A 16271-nucleotide genomic window follows, 5' to 3' on the forward strand; every position below is an offset into this window, starting at 1 on the left:
TTCAACTTTCAGTGATTTGGGTGGGGCAGCTACAATTTTGGATGGGAGTTTTTTTTTTCTAATCCTACTAAAACTATACTACATAATCCATAGTCACACCCTTACTTTGCCTATTTCAAGTGTTCTGGGTTACTTGTTTTCCAGTAAAGATACTGAGCATTGAGATTGGTGGTGTTTTTTTTCAATAGTATTTCAAGTTCTTCCAGTTGCTGAAGATTAACTTTGTTTTCATCCTTCTTTCCCTACTCATTATTCCCTATTTCAGCTTAACTCTTTATAACTACCTTTGACCCATCCCAGTCCCTTCGCCTTTCACCCGTTCCCTGGGAAAAGCAAAAACAAATACCACTATAGAAGCATTAGAATTTATTTGATTAATTTTTGGCTTACTAATTTAGACATCTCCTGATTTCTCTAGTTCCATTTTCCTACCTGATTAATTATTATCTACTCCTTTTAGTGCAAGAGTCATCTCAACACTCCTAATTACTTCTCTTTCCCTTGTTTCTTGACTAAAATTGGTTCTGGCTATGACCATTGTCCTATTATTATAAGCCCATTTGACTTGGGCTCCATTCCATAGTTGGGTGGGTTCTAAGTGAATGCCCTCTCTTATAATTCCCAGCCATCTTGGGAGTTCAAGAAAAGAATACTAGTTTTCCTTGTTAAACAAAACAACCTAAACAACTAATGAATAAAATACACACATCTATTATACAGGGAGATTTGGCTATCAATAGCCTCACTGGACTGAAAGCATGCAAACAGAGGAAGGGCCAGATAAATATTGCATATAATAATTCTGTGGCTGGCTATAAATATGGTGTGCTGAAGTCTACTGCCCCCAGGGTAGTGCAGTTAAAGCTGGGATGGAGATTTTGATGAGAAGAGAATCAGAACTCAGTCAACCAGGTCTTGGAATTTTTAAAAACCCCTGAGACAAGTCCATGTTACAGAGGCATTATACATCACCAAGAAGAATTTCATTTTCCAGCGTCCCTCCCTTGAGGTTTGTGAGTAGAGAGGTTAAGATGATCTCTGGCTTCTTTGTTTCCTGAGGCAGGCTTCCTTGGTCTGTGATGTCCATTTGTGTTAAAGGGCTTAGCCACAGGCAATCTGGTCTTGTTTCTTTTTTTTTTTTTTATTGCTCAGATGCTCCACTGGAGTCATAATAAGATTAGCTCCAAGAAAGTAAACGTCATGACCTCAGTCTTTGCTGCAACTTGTTCTACAACGTCAGGAAAGTGTAAATTCTCTGGCTAAATCCAGTCATCGTTAAAAACCCTGAGCACCTCAGAAAGTTCTCTCTCTGCTAGTGATTTATGTTTTCTGCTTTTGTGAACCATGATAGAAATACGGTCTTCTATATGAGGATAAAGTGTAATATCCTGGTGTTGGCAGCATATATCTCTGGTGCAAATTTTGCTGCACTCAGAAGCTCTATTTCAGCAAAGCTTTAGCTGCTTTTAATCTTGGAGAAAACTCTGTGTGTGTGTGTGTGTGTGTGTGCTTGCGTGTGTGCACGCATGCATGCATTATCTTAACTGAAGGCCATGCTTAGGCATAGGCTACCCTGCTTGTCTTCCAAGGAGACAAAAGAAGAATTTGCAATCGTATAGCATATTGAAAGACAGTGTTGCAAGACAAGTATGGCACTATACTTGGAGTTGGGAAAACCTGGCTTTGAATCCAACCTCTGACACTTCATAGCTGTGTGACACTGGGCAAGTCATTGAACTTCTCAGAGGCTCAGGCCCCTCCTTTGCAAAATGGAGCTAATGACCAAAGGTGCTACTTGCTTCACAGGACTTGATGTAAGGAAAGATTCCGTGCCCTTAAAACACGATGAAGATGTAAATTGTTATATTATTAATGGACCTTCACAGAGCAAGGTACAGCTGGGCAGTCTGTTTCATAGAGACGAATTTATGTTAATAGCTCATTTTTAAATAGCCCTTTACAGCTGATAGAGGCTTGCCTCTCAACAACCCAACGAATGAAGCAATGCAAGTATCATTAGCCTCACTTTGCCCATGATGAAGGAGTCTCGGTATGGTTAAGTGCCTTACTCATAACTAGTAAATTGCAAAGCTTGATTTAGGCAGGAGTTCTGACTCATGTTCACAGAATAGCAAGAAGGGACTTTAGAACTCATCTCATTTCATAGAGGAAACTGATTTTAATTGATTTCTCTAGGGTTAGGCAGAAAGCAAATGTATATAAACTCTAGTCTTCCAAGTGCACATTGAATAGTCTTTCTATTTAAGACAATTGCATCCAGAACACTGAGAACTCACCAGTAAGTCACCAGCCAGTCTAGTGATGATATGCCTTCCTGAACCAGAATAGAACTTAAAGTCCACATACAAAACAAGAATCTCACTTTTAGAATTCCAGATTAAATGGCAGTTTTCATATTATGATACCCAGTGAAAGATGTGAGATCACAACTAGTGTTTGAACTCTGCAGTTGAAAGTCACCCTCACAAGACAGAGGACAATTTATTATTTTTCCTTTGTCTTTACTAGGGATGATTTATAATCATGAAAAATGGCATTGGAGTTTTTAGCTCTAGCCCTAGATGACTTGAAAACATGCTACTACTAGTTGACCCAAATACTGACTAGGGATCCTGATGATGACTCCATTGTAGATTCCAATCCCAGCTGGTAGGTCTTTGAAGTAAGATAATTATGGTATAAATGGGTCAGAAGAACTAAAAATACCTAATTTCAAATATTCCTTCTCTCCTGAGTCATTAAAGCAATCCTTAAATATACTAGACCTGGACTCGTGCACTTCCTAGGTATCTCCAGCCACGTCATTTATACTTGACTCCTTTTGGCCCATAATCTCCATTCATTCCCCAGCTGAGAATGGACTTGGACCCTGGAACCAACCTTCCTGGACATTTATAGACATGCCAAAGTTGACTTCTCTTCTTTCCAGCTCTCCATCTTCCTTGTACGTAGTATGTTTCCCCATTAAAAGTTGAACTCTGAAAGGAGAGACCTTCTTGCTTGCTTTTGCATCAGCAGGACTTAGCACCACATCTGGAACACTGAATGTACTTAAACATTTTATCTATCTGTAATCTATCTATCCTTTTCTGAAGGAAAAGCCCTAATATTTTTCTTTGGAGCAAATAGCATGAAACAAGCTTTCTTCTTCTTCTTTTGTAGGGAGGGAGAAAATATATAACATACCTGGCACACTGGGAGTCTGTTGCTGGGGAGCATGCTTCTGGGAGGAGTGGGTTTAGTGAAGAAAAACCTATTAGTAGCTTCCCAAATTAAGTAGCTATTCTTATTATTCCCCTCACTGAGTTTTTCTCTGATCCCTCACCATGGTATATAGGTGGTGTCCTTGAATTCTTGAAGGCCATAGCATTGAATCATAAATTCTGTGGAAAGATTTCAAGGATAGTCTTGGCAAAAAAAAAAAAAAATCTGTTTTCTGAGGATCAGTCTAGTTAAGTACAGTACAATAGGCTGGCTCCTTGGTGAAGAATTTGCCAACCAAGTAAAATTTCCTTGGCAACTAAGGAAACTACACACACACACACACACACACACACACACACACACATGCACACACGCGGTCACCAATAATCTTGTGTTACTTCCATTCTATCTATACTGAAAGTGCAAAGTGACAGAAAAGAAGACAGAGGGTGATATGAATCACAGGTTTTAGACCATCTGAAAACATGAAATGAGTTGTTGGTGCTCTAGGAATGACATCTTTTTTCAATTACCAACAAAAGAACGTATCACTGGAAGAACAAAATTGTAGTCATCTTGGTATTTTCTCTCTCTGTAAAGCCAGAAGACAAAAAGAATTTGCAATGAAATGGAAGGATGATTCACAGGCTTTCCTTGAAGAGACAAATAAAGGAATTTTTGGTATTGGTGTTATTGTGTATCCAGAAATTGTTAGAAACAACAGTCCATGGTACATTTGGTCATCTTGAATTGCACCACTTATGATAAGTATTTACAAAAACGACCACTGTGCAACTTACATATTAACATTTTTTGTAGAGGATAAAATGGTAGAGAAATTCTAAAACAGACTAGATAAGAACCTCCAAATCAAATATATGTATGTATGTATTTATGTATGTATATGTATATGTATATACTTAGTGATTTCTATAAATGGATGAGAATAGGTGAGGTTGTGATAAAATATCTTAGAAAATATGATCTAGGAAAAAGGAACCAGAAAAGTCAAGGATTTGTTTGCTACACAGAAGTGTCACATCTTTACTTTGTGAATATTTTCTCTGAGAAAAGCATTAGAGGTATTGGTTATGGAGAATACCCAAAACATCACAGAAATGAAAACAATTGTGTTTAATAGATGTAGAACTCATTCTCAAATTAGCTAATTTTATGATCAGCCAATGACTTATTAGAGTTAAAATTAAAATTCATTCAAAATTAGAGGAAAAAGTAAAAGATACAATGTGTAATTAAAACAACTCTAACCAAATTTATTACACAGGTTGTTTGAATTAAAATAGTGAGCATTCATATTAAAATAGAAGCAGCTAGTTGCCACAGTAGATAGAGTACTAGACTTGTAGTCAGGAACACCTGAGTTCAAATATGGCTTCAGACAGTTCCTGGGCAAGTCACTTATACTCTGTCTGCCTCAATTTCTTCATCTTTAAAATATGGACAATCATAGCACCTATCCCCCAAGATTGTTGTAATGATTAAATGAGATAATATTTGTAAATCACTTTGCAAGCCTTATAGTACTAAATAAATTCTATTTGTTGTTGTTATTTAGGAAATGTTTGGATCAAAAAGCATTGATACCAATTATAACAATTTCATACACAAGATTAAGTGATATAAATCAGCTGCCATAACAAGGAAACCAAGAGGGACTCAAAACTCAGTTAACAATGCTTGACTTACTTGTCAATCAAAGAATAATGACAGATAAGGGCAACATTGGTTTAAAATGTAAACTTATCTTTAAAATCTTCCACAAAATGTTGGTAGAAGATTAGAAGCAGTATTTCCTCATAAAAATACTCTTCTAACCAGATTTCTCCATGCAAACTATCTAAATTAAACAGTATTTTTTGACACATAATAATAACAGTAATGATAATTATAATAATAATAAATTATATGGGGATCCTTGAATGAGAAACAATGAAAAGAAAAATGGCTTAAATAAAAACTCATCTAAGTCATCTCAAATGCATTTGAGCATGCATCTGGAAGGAGAACATCAAGCAGGTGGAAGATGGAAAGTATTTTTTAAAATGTTTAAATAATTTAATATTTGACTATCACAGATAGAAAGGACCACATTTAGACTTAGACATCACTGCACTGGTTGTGGTTTCTAGAGTAAGTAGAAATGACACCAAAGAGGATAATGGGATAAGCATCTATATTTGAAGAAAGGTACACAAAAGAGCTAGAGGCAAGATAAGATTCATGTCATTGAGAAATGATACTCGAGGTATTTGAAACAGGGAAAGATATCAAAGCACAAGGCAAATCTTGGACCTTATTAATCTAAAAGTAGATGATAGATAGAGTATCAGTAACTTCCAATCCATTTACCTACATTATCATGTATATAAAGTGTTTTTATGATAACATCTTTACACATCAAAGCTATCCCTTGATAAAAGAATTCAAAAGGAATGTTCAGACTTTCTCAAGTAATATTCTATGGCAGCCAACATTTTTATAATCATAATTGACTAAAGTATGTAGAAAATCAGGATCTCAGTATGTTCAATGTTCATTATTTTTAAAAGTATTTGATTATTAAGAGAAAAATTTTGCTTCACAGGTTCTCCTCTAACTAGGTTCCTCCATGCATGCTATTCAAATTATATAGGATTCTTTGACCATCATCATCATCATCATCATCATCATCATCATCATCATCATCATCATCATCATATAGGGTTCCTTGACAGATTTTTTTATTGTTGAACTTTAAGGTTTCCAAGATACTTTAGGTATATACTATTTGATCTTCAGAAAAAAGAAAAAAACCTGAATGGTAGGTACTAGTATAATCCCGATTTTATAGATTAGGAAACTAATGCAAAAAGAATTTAAGAGACTTGCGTCAATGCCTGAGGCAGAATTTGAAGTTAGTTCTTCCTAACTTCAAGTCACATATTCTATTGCACCAACTAGCTGCAATACAGCAATAGTTGTTTGACCATTCCCTAAGTATTATCACATGTGACATAAAAGAGAGAGACGTATACTGGTCAAATGTGTTCACACTACTGTCATGGGGAAGATCCAGTACAGGGTCCGAGTTGAAGACAAATTCCTTATAGATCTTGAGGTCCTCCATACGTGCCTAATTGTAGATGAAATTGTGCTTATGCCCTTAAGCCCTAGACCAGTATTCAAGAGTCTTTTAAATCAGATGTATAATTATTCAGAATAGTTTGGCCTACTTACCCACACAGGAAAAATCAAGTGTATAAAGTTGTATATAAATCATATAAAATTGTCCAGACAGTGATGCACAGTTGGATGCATAACCTATTGAGCTTGTCCATACTAATTTTTGGAAGACATTGAAGATAAATAATGAGTTGGATCCAGAGTTTAAGAAAACCAAAAGAGTGGGCTTGGTTGCCTTTTGGAAATGGCAAAGTTATTTTAAGTGACCTCCAAACTTCTCCCTGCAAAAAAAGGCCATCTTTTATCTATTAAAAGATTATTTAAGTGGGGACCTGAGCCAAGATGGTAGAGTGAAAGCAGGGACTAACCTGAGCTCTCCCCCAAACCCCTTCAAATACCTTTAAAAAGTGACTCGGAACAAATTCGAGAGCAGCAGAACCCACAAAGAGACAGAGTGAGGCAGATTTCCAGCCCAAGACAACCTGGAAGGTTGATAGGAAGGGTTGGTTGCACCAGGCTGAGAGGAACACAGTCTAGTGCAGGCCATGCTGGCACACACCTGGCCCCAGCAAACCTGGAGTAGGCCTCAGGGGACTGAATCACTGGCAGCAGTGGTGGTTTCCAGATTTCTCATCCCACAGAAGCCAGAGACAACTTAGAAAGTCAGCGGGAGGGGTCTGTCAGAACTGGGTGAGATAGGTCAGTACAGTATAGGGCCTGCCAATGCAGCCCCAGCCCCAGCAAGTCAGGAGCAAGCGTTTGGAGTGACTGAATCAGCAGCAGCAGCAGCTCTTGGAGCCATCAGCCCACAGACAGAATGTTTGAAATGCACCTATTTCCACTTCTGGGAGGCAAGATGGTGGAGTAAGCAGTAAGTTCCTCTCACCTTCCCTTACTGACCTTGAAAAACTTGGAGAATGCTGCCCCAGGAAAAATCCTAAAATAGTGGAGCCAGCAGAAAGATGAGGTGCAGCAGTCTTTTAGCTTGGGAGCCCAGGGAGATTAATGGGAAAGGTCCCTCTTGCTGTGGCTGAAGGGGACCAGTACAGGACAGGAGGCATTCCAGAAAGCCAGCAGCAAGCCCCATCAATGGGAGATCCCGAGCACCAGAGTGGTGGAGCAGGCAGGCGCCAACACCAGGCACACACCAGCCACTACCACCAGTTTCAGCTCAGCACCATGTAAGCTACCAGACACATACAGCCTCCAGCTGCTAGCACCTGAGACCCCAGCACACAAAACCGGTAACCAGGCCCCTAAGTCCCCAGCACAAGAAGCCTGGAGCCGTGCCCCCTGTGGCCCAGAAGCAGAGATCAACTTTAAAAGCCAGAAAAAAGGCAAACAACATGAGCAAGAAGCAACAAAGAAAAACAAAAAACAAAAAAACAAAACAATGAACATAGAGAAGTATCAAATCAAATCAAATCAAAACACAAATTCAGGAGAGGACAACATTGTAAATAAACACATATCAGAAACCTCATAGGGGAATATGAACTGGTCTCAAGCCCCAAAAGCCTTCTTTGAAGAGCTCAAGAAAGATTTTAAAAGTCCAATAAGAGAGGTAGAGGAAAAATCGAACAATTCCTTTAAAAATACAGTTGACAAAATGGGAAAAAAGCACACTGAAGAAAATGACTCCTTAAAATGTAAGACTGGCAAATGGAAAAGGAAGCACAAAAGCTAGCTGAAGAAAACAATTCATTAAGAATTAGAATTGGGCAAGTGGAAGCTAATGACTCTATGAGACATCAAAAGATTATTTTAAAATGCATTCTCTGTATGTATGAATCTTGGGATGCTATAGTCTCTGAAGAGTTGAAGGGCAATAGAGAGGCACATTGTGTGTATGTGCGTATATGTGTGTGTGTATGTAAGTAGTAGCAAAACATACACAAGCAATTATGAAGTAAGAGACACACTTATCTTTCATCATTAAAATGAAGAATAATAGATAATACATATTCAAAACTGCTATTCTTAGGATTTCAGGAAAAATTAAAGAAGACTCCCAGCATATTTTAGGAACTCCCCTGATGGCAAACCTAAAAGTCCCTGTGGGCAAGAGACATAGAAGATGAGAAGTCATGGTTAGATTGTGATTTGATTCATGGAAGGAATACCAACATTGATGAGGCCAAGTATCCATTTGAATACTGAATATTTGAAAGGCAAGCATCTATTAGTAAAAGAAAAGGAAACTACATGTTCCTTCATAAATGTAGTTGAAAAAGAAACAGATTCAGAAAAGACCGAAACACAAAGGAAGCATACAATTGCAAGTACCCATCTGTAATCCTATGTAACTAAGTTATCTAATTTGGATTTGACCCTGATCATTAACCAAAAAGCTTTCTTTTTAAATGAAACCTCATAGTCCTAACTTTTTTAATTATCCTTCAGTGGAGCCTCACTTCAATTATGTCTATTCTTTGCTTCATCAATGTTTGTTAAATGAAAGATTGAGGGACCCTTCATTAAAATGTACTTAGATAATCTCTAAGTCCAAAATATATCACTTGTGAAAAGAAAGGTCTATATCAAATAACCTGTAAGGTTCTTTTCTGCTCTAACACTGTGCTCTAATGATCCTACATTTTCTCCTGGTTAACATTCTCTAAATACTCAGGGCATTTCATTGTTCCAGTATTTTCTGTAGCACCCAGCACTTGGGAAATATAGAGGGGTAGAAGCTCTCCATGGTAGAAAGGTGATCCCAGGAGAAAAGCAAAGGCTAACAGCTGACTATTATGCCAGCCAGTATGCCAAATATCCCTATTTGCGTGATATTTTCAGGAACTAAATTGTCCCTACAAGGTCATGACCTATAGTGAATCTTTTCTTTTTAACCAACTTACTTTACTTCAAAATAAAATGCAAGGAAAAGTGATGCTGTACTAAAATCAAAAGACATGAGTCCACATCTAACTCTGCCCTGTGGCCATAGTCAGGACACTGAGTTAGACACTTACTAGCTATGTGACTGACAACAAGTTTTTTAACCTCCTAGAGTCTAGGCTTCCTTATATGTAAAATGGGAGTGAGAATGTTTGAACAACCTACTTCATAGGGTTGTTATGGGAAAAATATCATGCAAATCTTAAAGTACTATGTAAATGAGAATTGTTAGTACTAGGTAATTTTTAGGGTTGTTGTAAGTTTCACATGAGGTTCATATGGTTTTGGAATGGCTTAGTAACCAAAGCACATTCTATAAATATCAAATATTAGGTATTAATATACACAAAGAACACATACTGGGTTATTAAGCAATAATAGGGAAGGGGTTTTTTTTGGAGGGGGTTACTTTTAATGTTTGAGATTGAGATTGAGAAAGCAACTGTGTCCTCCTGTAAAATGTCCCTTCGTGTCACTTTTGGAGAAAAAATGTGGGGATGGATGTCTGAGCCAGTGTGACATTTCTGATGTTCTTAAGAAAAATATGTTTGTTTGTTGGCCAAAATGACAAATAGCTCAGAGTCCAATAAAAACATCATTTTCTAAGAGAAGAGATTGCTTTACAGCCAGTATACAACAAAATAAAATATCTCACATCCACAGCTCATGTCCACCACTGTCTATAAAGATATTTGTATAAAGTTTTTTTTCCCCTCTTTTCCCCCTTTGCAAATGCACATTCAGTTGAATAGATGTCCCTGGAGTTTGATTCTTCGCCCATCCAATATTCTCACCCTTGACAAGTTGCAAGACATGGACTGGGATGTTTATTGGAGTACTGAGAAATCTCCCTTTGAGCAAGAGAGGGCTGCTTTTGATTGGATTGGAGGGCAATGGCAAGGAGGCTTACAGTTTTCCCCTGCCAAGGCCAATCTCTTCTAGTCTTCACCACTTTGGTCTGAAGAAACTCAGTTGCTCCCACGTATAACTTCTTTCCTAATGAATTATCCTCTATGTGCTCCTCATTATTTTATTGTCATCCCCATTCTTCTGCCAGTTCCCCCTTGTTTTCCAGATGTGAATATACAGAGGAGGTCATTCTAGAAATCTTTTCTTACCTGTCCCTTTAAATATAAAACCCCAGCTGCCTCAGTTTCCTCAACTGTAAAATAGAGATAATAACAGCATCTGCCTCATATGGTTAATATGAGGATCAAGTGAAAAAATATTTGTACATGCCTGGAACATATTAGATGCTATATAAATGTTTATTCCCTTCCACTTTTCCTCCAGTGCATCACTTCCTTTACCTGATCAGTTTCCAGAATATAGAAGTCATTCAAATTCTACCTTAGCATCTGAAAATTCAAGCCTTTCCAGTGATCAAAATGAATTCCCAATATAGATGATGACAGAGCTAGGAGACAGTGGCCCTATGAGTTGGCAAAAGAGCACTATTTAGCAGGATATCATGCTTGCTTGTCTGTGGGACTGCCCAATGTTGTGCACTGATTTTTCCCCTTGTTGTGGTTCCAGAAAAAGTGAATTTAAAAAGTCAGTATCCACACCTTCTCATCTGAGTTACTCATGGTGAGTTGCTTCTTTGGGACTGAATCATAGGATCATTGGTGAGGAAAGAAGCATAGGGGTCATGTATATCATCCTTGGCCTAATACATTAATTCCCTCTCAAGTTGTCTTCTACCTTCTACTTGGATGGTCTCTCATTCTTTGTTCTGTGTATGCTCTATCCTCCTAGATTAGACTTTAAGTTCCCTGAGGGCAAGAACCAGTACTCATTCATTCATTCATTCATTCATTCACCTTGCAAACCTCAATTCAGTGTTTAGTTTGTGAAAAGAAGGCACTGTGGTTGATTACAGGGAGTTATACAATAAAGAATAAAGCAAAGTCCATGGTACTTTCCTTCTAGTTCTTTTTGGTGTTGTTCAGTCATTTTTAGTCATATCTAACTCTTCATGAACCCATTTGGGATTTTCTTGGAAAAGATAATAGAATGTTTAGCCATTTCCTTCTCCAACTCATTTTACAGATGAGGAAACTGAGTCAAATGGGGTTAAATGACTTGCCCAGGGTCACACAACTCGTAAATGTCTTAGGCCAGATTTGAACTCAGGAAGAGTCTTCCTGCCTCCAGGCCTGGAAATCTATCCACTGTATTACCTAGTTGCCCAGTTCTTTAGTTTCCATTAAGCTGCACTGTGTTTATACACTGGCTTGTGCTCTGGAATACACACTCTGTTAAAAACCAAACAAATAAACAAACAAATTAAAAACTTGTGAACTAAGCCACCTTGTCCTGCAAAAGTGAATTGAGATCAGAAGTACTTCTGAAGGTGTCTTTGATCTTAGCACAGATCCCCATTGCAGTGCCCCTGCTCTCTATGTATAGTATTACCTCTCCATCTTTACAAGTCTAGGGAGGGTTAATTAGCATGTGTTTTAATAATAGTTTTGATGATTAGAGTGTCTACTATTGTAATTTATACTATTGTTATTTCTAATTTGGAACAATCTGATTCTTTTGATCCTTTTTTTTCTCTGATCAAAGTGACCTCATTTATACTTTGGTCAGATCCAAAGAGGTCAATGCATGCAAAAACTAGGTTTCTTTTTTTTATTTTGCCTCCAAAGTCAGCTCCCTCAAATATCATTTTTGTCACGCCACTTCTCCACTCCAGAACTTTTAAGGATTTTCTATTAACTGATAATACTATTTACTAGTCAAGTGGTCTTGAGAAGACCACATGAAGTTGCTTCACTTATAAAACCCAAGTCTTCTTACTGAGTAAAGTAGGACTATCACCTCCTTATTTCTGCCATAGTTCTTTTAATACATTTTCAGATGACGTTTGCTTTCTTAACTACTACCTCACACTATTGATTAATGCTGAGTTTGAAGTCCACTAATATCTCTGGTAAATAGAAGCCATTAATAGACTTGAATGCTGGACTGGGGAATCTATCTTTTGTCACAGATGCAATAAGGAGCTGTTGAAATTTTTGAGGAGGTAATGTGGTCAGTCCTTTGTCTTAGGAATGTTAATTTGGAAGTGTGAGCACAATGGATCAGAAAGAAGAGAGACTGGAAGGTGGAGGACTGATAACCTATCAAAATAGTCCAGGTTATGGGCAATGAGGGTCTGAACTGGGATTGTGGTTTTGTGGGTGATTCAATGTAAAATAATACTCTAAATATTGTGGAAGTAGAATGGACATGACTTTGCAACTGATTAGATATGGGGAGTGATAAAGATAGGAATGAAGTATGATTCTGAGGTTGTAGATTTGTTTGGCTGAAATGATAGAAGACCCAATATGCAAAGTTTAGTGACTTTTCCCAGCAGTCTTTGAGTAGCAGGTGAGTAGGAACACAAGTGATTTGGAGTTTGGTAAAGCATATGCAGAGATATGACAAGATGTATATGGTATAGTGTATATTTCAAGCATAGTCAAAAATGCACAAAGGGAAGTAAGGCTACATAGATCAAGGGTGATAGACTGAGAGTATGGAGATGTGTAGATGGGTCTGGAAGTCAAGGTGGGAAAAAAGATTGAATTTAAAAGAAGTGAGAAAAAGAGAGCAATGGAAGGATAGGTGATATAATCAGAGAACAATTACAGAGTTTAAGACCAGGGAGGAAAGTAGGGGTAGCAATTATGATCTCAGACAAAGCAAAAGTAAAAATAGATCTGATTAAGAGATAAAAAAGGAAACTATATCTTGCTGAAAGGTACCATAGAAAATGAAGTCATTTCAACACTATATATGCACCAAATGGTATAGCATCTAAATTTTTGAAGAAGTTGAATAAGTTATAGGAGGAAATAGATAATAAAACTATATTAGCTGGGGACCTGAACCTCTCCCTCTCAGAACTAGATAAATATAACCTCAAAATAAACAAGAAAGAAGTTAACGAAGTGAATAAAATTCTGGAAGTTAGACATGATAGGTCTCTGGAGAAAACTGAATGGGAATAGAAAGGAATATGCCTTTTTCTCATCAGTACATGGCACCTACATAAAAACTGACCATGTATTAGAACATAAAAACCTCACAACCAAATGAAGAAAAGCAGAAATAGTAAGCACATCCTTTTCAGATCATAATGCAATAAAAATTACATTTGATAATAGACAATGAAAAAAAGATTAAAAACAATTGGAAATTAAATAAGCTAGAAATAAGTGGGTAAAAGAACAAATCATAGAAATATTGATAATTACATTAAAGAAAGTGACAAAAAGAGACAACATACCAAAATTTATGGGGTACAGCAAAGCGGTACTGAGGGGAAATGCATATTTCTAATTGTTCACATCAATAAAATAGAGAAAAAAAGCAGATCAATGAATTGGGCATGCAATTAAAAAAAAGTAGAAAGATAACAAATTAAAAATTCCCAACTAACAAAAAATTGGAAATCCTGAAAATCAAAGGACAGATGAATAAAATTGAAAGTAAGAAAACCATTGAACCAATAAACAAAACTAGAAGTTGGTTTTATGAAAACAACAACAACAACAACAACACAGATAATCCACTGGTTAATTTGATTTAAGAAAAAGAAAGAGGAAAGCCAAATTACTAGTATCAAAGATGAAAGGAGTAAATTCACTACCAATTAAGAGAAAATTTTTGCCCAATTATATGCCAATAAATTTGACAATCTAAATGAAATTGATACTACCTACAAAAACATGAATTACTCAGATTAACAGAAGAAATAAAATACTTAATCCAATCTTAGAAAAAGATATTAAACAAGCCATCAATGAACTTCTTAAGAAAAAATCCCCCAAACCAGACAAATTCACAAGTGAATTCTACTAAACATTTAAAGAAAAATCAGTCCCAATACTATATAAACTATTTGGGAGAATTAGCAAAGGAGTCCTACCAAATTCCTTTTAGGACACAAATATGGGGCTAATACCCAATCCAGAGAAAGAAAATCATAGACCAAATTTCTTCATGAATATTGACACAAAAATTTTAAATAAAATACTAGCAAGGAGATTACAGCAATATATCACAAAGATGATACACTATGACCAGGTAGGATTTATACCAGGAATACAGGGCTGGTTCAATATTAGGAAAACTATTAGCATAATTGAATATGTCAATAATAAAACCAACAGCAATCATATAATTATCTCAATAGTTGCAGAAAAAGCCTTTGACAAAATATAGTACCCATTCCTATTAAAAACACTGGAGAGCACAGGAATAAATGGAGCTTACCTTAAAATTATAAGTAATGTTTATCTAAGACCATCAGCAAGCATTATCTGTAATGAGGATAAGCTAGAAGCCTTCCCAATACAATCTCAGGTGTAGCAAGGATACCCATTGTCATCTCTATTATTTCATATTGTACTAGGAATGTTAGCTATAGCAATAAGAGAAGAAAAAGAAATTAAAGGAGTTAGATTAGGCAATGAGGAAATAAAAGTATCACTCTTCTCAGATGATATGATAGTGTTCTGAGAAAATCCTAGACAATCAACTAAAAAACTACTTGAAATTATTAATAACTTTAGCAAAGTTGCAGGATACAAAATAAATCCACATAAATCATGGACATTTCTATAGAGGTAGAAAGAGAAATTCCATTTAAAATAACTGTAAACAATATAAAATACTTGGGAGTCTACCTGCTAAAACAAACCCAGGAACTATATAAGCACAACTATGAAACACTTTTCACATAAATAAAGTCAGAGCTAAACAATTGGAAAAACATTAATTGCTCATGCATAGGCTGTACCAAATATAATAAAAATGACACTTCTACCCAAATTAATCTATTTATTCAATGCCTTGCCAATCAAAACATCAAAATTATTTTATAGAGCTAAAAAAACAATAACAAAATTCATCAGGAAGAACAAAAGCTCAAGGATATCAAGGGAATGATGAAAAAAATATGAAAGAAAGTGGTCTAACTAGCCACAGCAAATTTCAAACTTAATGTAAAGTGGTAAGTATCAAAACAATCTGGTACTGGCTAAGAAATAGAATGGTGGATCAGTGAAATAGATTAGGTAGAACTTACAGTAAATGACCATAGTAATCTAGTATTTGATATATCCAAAGACCCAAGCTTTCGGAACAAAAATTCATTATTTGAAAAAAAAAATTGCTGGGAAAACTGGAAAATAGTATGGCATAAACTAGGTATAGATCAACATCTCACACTGTATAGCAAGATAAGGTCATAATGAGTACATGATTTACACATAAAGGGTGGTGCCATAAGCAAATTAAGAGAGCATGAAATAGTTTATCTGTCATATTTATGCATAAGGGAGGAATTTAGGACCAAAGAAGACATAGAGAGCACCACAAAATATGAAATAGATAATTTTGATTATATGAAATTAAAAAATTTTTGCACAAACAAAAAATTGCAACCGAAATTATAAAGAAAGCAGAAAACTGGGAGGAAAATTTACAACAAATATCCCAGATAAAGGCCTCATTTCTCAAATACATAAAGAAATGAGTCAAATTTATAAAAATACAAGTCATTTACCAATTTATAAATGGTCAAAGAATATAAACAGGTAGTTTTCAGACAAAGAAATTAAAGTTATCGATAGTCATATAAAAAAAAGCTCTAAGTCACTAATTGATGAAAAAAATACAAATTAAAACAACTCTGAGGTACTACCTCGCACCTATCAGAGTGGCTAATATGACAAAAAGAGAAAATGTTACATGTTGGAGGGGATGTGGGAAATCTGAGACACTAATAAACTGTTGATGAAATTGTGAACTGATCAAACCATTCTAGAAAGCAATTTGGAACTCTACTCAAAGATCTATACCCATGTATACCCTTTGATCCAGTGATACAACTACTAGTTCTATATTCTAAAGGCATCTTAAAAAAGAGAAAAGGACCTATTTGGACAAAAAAATATTTATATGGC

The sequence above is a fragment of the Phascolarctos cinereus genome, unplaced genomic scaffold (genome assembly GCF_003287225.1).
Source record: "Phascolarctos cinereus isolate Bilbo 61053 unplaced genomic scaffold, phaCin_HiC Scaffold_2;HRSCAF=192, whole genome shotgun sequence".
Taxonomy (NCBI): domain Eukaryota; kingdom Metazoa; phylum Chordata; class Mammalia; order Diprotodontia; family Phascolarctidae; genus Phascolarctos; species Phascolarctos cinereus.